At 48.9% G+C, this 2953-nt stretch overlaps 1 protein-coding gene across 2 annotated transcripts in view; it reads right to left on the bottom strand.

Annotated features, from left to right (window-relative positions):
* Nap1l4 (nucleosome assembly protein 1 like 4) overlaps nucleotides 1–246 on the bottom strand; it is a 43808-nt gene extending 43562 nt beyond the window's left edge. Inside the window, exon 1 of one of the 2 annotated variants that reach the window (XM_004627093.2) lies at nucleotides 133–246. The gene's annotated coding sequence lies outside the window, so the exon portion shown is untranslated. The remainder of the gene's footprint in view (nucleotides 1–132) is intronic. The other variant, XM_004627092.3, reaches the window with a different exon arrangement.
* Between the last annotated feature and the right edge of the window lie 2707 nt (nucleotides 247–2953).

Consider the following 2953-nt stretch of genomic DNA (forward strand, 5'->3'; position numbering starts at 1 on the left):
CCTGGCGCGCCCCCGGCCTATCAGGCGCCAGACAGCACCCCCGGCGGCCCTCACAGCCTCCCCTCCTGCCCCGCCCCCTCCCCACTCGCTCGCCCATGGCGCCGTTAGCCGCGAGCACCACGCGTCCCGCACCTCGCGCCTCCTGCGGCAGTGGCAGCCGTCCCTCCACTCGCTCCAGGGCTGCGCTGCCGTGTCCTCCAACAACGCTGCCTCCCACTGGCGGAGCCGCCTGGCTCCGCCCTCCGCGAGCAAAGCGAGTTGCGATTGGGCGACTGTGGCGCAAAGCAACTCCGATTCGGCGCCGCGGTCAGCGTCCAATCAACGGCCGTCGGGGGTCCACCGCCCCTCTCCCGGGCCCGGAAGTCGTATGCAAATGATCGTACTGGGGCTGTCAGCCGCGCGAGACGCGCCGTGCGTCTCTTTAAAGGGGCGTGCGCCGCCCGGCGCGGTGTGCTTTGGCTCTGCGCGTGGCGGGGTCCGTGTAGTACTTTGACTGAGGCGCTTTAACTGCTTGCGGCGCGGGTGCGTTTGGGTAGCTGTTTCCCGCTGTGGGGCCGAGCCTCCAAACGTTTGTGAGCCTTGACTTAGTCCCAGTTCGAGTTTAGTCTACTTTGGACCTCGAACCTCCAGGACCTCCAGTGCCCTAAATCACGTGGCCCCGGGGCAGCAGGGGAAACCAGGGCTCCCACGCTCTAGCTCGTGTCCTGCCTTGTGGCTTCCCATCACCCCCATCCCAGTCCCGCGATAACTCAGCAGTCCGGACCTGGCAGCAGCGGCCCTGCTGAGCTTTTCTGGAAGGTTTCTTGCACCTACTCTGGGGCCCCAGCCTCACGCGGCATCCGATAGACAAGCATCTGATTTAGCTGGAGGAGCCTATCTCCCAGGTGGAGCTCCTGAGGCTGCTCGCTTTCAAGTTCAAAGGCACCATGTAGATCTTTGACTCTGCATTTCTTTAGAAGCTGAGGTTGCTTCTGAAACAACTTCTAAGTGACATTTGCAAGTATTCCTGTTCTATATTGTTTATAGTGCGAAGAAGTCTGAAGCTTCCCTGAGAGTAGTAGCAGCCCCCGTGTGCTCAGAGGCATGCCCCACGTAACCAACTTTAGAATATGTACTTGGCACTAGGCTCTGGCTCAAGTTCCACAAACTTTGGAACTGAAATCGTGAACCAAAGGAGCAGGTTAGGAGAGCTTTTATTAGCAATAAGAGGAAAACCAGCTCCTGGATTTCTGGGAAGGGGTCCTGAGTGGGTTATCCCTGAAGTGGCTGTGTAAAGTTTCTTTAAAAAGTGGTCAGTTAGAATTCAGATTCTCTATCTTAATTTTTTCACATAATGTTTATCGTGAATGCTACATCTTAGAAATTAGTTATTTTGTATTATTCTTTCCTCGGAACTGAGACTAAATCTAGCTGCTTTGGGCTGAAAGGGGTCCGTGTAGTGGAGACAGCAATCAGAAACTTTTTCCAGGGAGCTAATTTAAGGAGGCAGTTATGGTTGATACACTCTATCAATTTGAGAGGTGTAGAAGCTTAACTCGTCAATTCTAAGTCCTGGTGCAGAGGACTCTAGGATGTTTTTTATTGTGTCAACTTGAGAAGTTTTGAAGTTCAAGTGACTCAGTAGGGGGCCAGTTGAAAACCTCTTGGTGTGCAAGAGAAAAGGCATATGGAGATGTGAGCCACACCTGCCCTGAAGAGTGGGGGAGTAGCCTGCTTACAATATAAGGGAGGAAAAGGGGGTTGTTCCCTCTTTTGTTCTTATTACTCTGTCTTCTGCTGCCTTGAACTGTCACCCATGTCATGTCACCCTGCCTTGAAGCCTGATGATTGTGGGCTGAAACCTCTACAAACTGCAAGTTAAATAAACCTTTTCATCTTTAATTTAGGGGTCAGGTATTTTGTCTCAGCAAGGAGAGAAAAGTCACCACAACAGAGGCTTTGATCAATACCATACTGGAGTTCTTCAGTTACAAGCTCTCTTAAGACGGTTGATTTAATGGACTGCGGTAAAAGGAAGGCTGGCAGGTTTGTTGTTGTCCACCTGTAAGATCATTTGGAAGTTGACACCTCTAGGTGAGAAGAAATATTTTACTAACAAAGAATTCATAGTCCAAACATACAAATCAGAATAGAAAGACAACTTGGAGAAAGGAGCCAAATTGAGGCAATATTTTTAAGGGATTTGAATAGAGACTGTAACTAGCTGGGCCCTAGGCCTGTCCATGGAGTATATCTATTTTTTAAGTAAGATACTTTTTCACCTGATGTGAATTATTTATCTGAAGATGACAAGTTTCAAAGTCCCTCCACTTTTAGCTATACAAAGAAAGGAAGCTCTGTAGTTTTTAAAGACAATTTGAGCTAAGGACTCTTGCTGAGCTGCTCTGGCCCTCATTGGGGCTTTTTAGCCTCAATGAACAGTAGTTGTCAGTAACAGGTGTAGCTGGAGACGCCCAGCAGGGGCCAGCCAGGGTAGTAGCTGAGCCTCCTTTAAAAAAAAAAAAAAAAAATATATATATATATATATATATATATATGTATAATTTTGTTATACATTTTTGCTGGTGTTTAAGAACTGTATTTATCTAAATTAATCTTTTACTCTATATATCAAGTTCAGTAGTTAAGGTTTCTTAGGAATTACTTCGAGGATGATGTACAGAACCTCTTAGCTCCTTAGTGTCAGCTGTCAGGGTGGGGCACAGTCTTGATGACCACGTGGTTTCCTGTGGAAGTATGGGATACATTTCTTTGGTGATCCTCCTTTTTGCACACTGTATGTTGGTTGATGCCTATTTGGCCGGGGATGAGGGGGTGGGGGGGTGGTGACAATCTTCCCAGTCAGGAGATTGGGTGACTCGCTGGAAATGTAGTATCTTGTAGAAAGATGTCTTGGGTCCTTGTTAATCTTGGAGGGCCAGGGGCAAAATACTGGTTGTCTTAGCCCGGTTAT

This window comes from Octodon degus, unplaced genomic scaffold (genome assembly GCF_000260255.1).
Source record: "Octodon degus isolate 3935 unplaced genomic scaffold, OctDeg1.0 scaffold00018, whole genome shotgun sequence".
NCBI lineage: Eukaryota > Metazoa > Chordata > Mammalia > Rodentia > Octodontidae > Octodon > Octodon degus.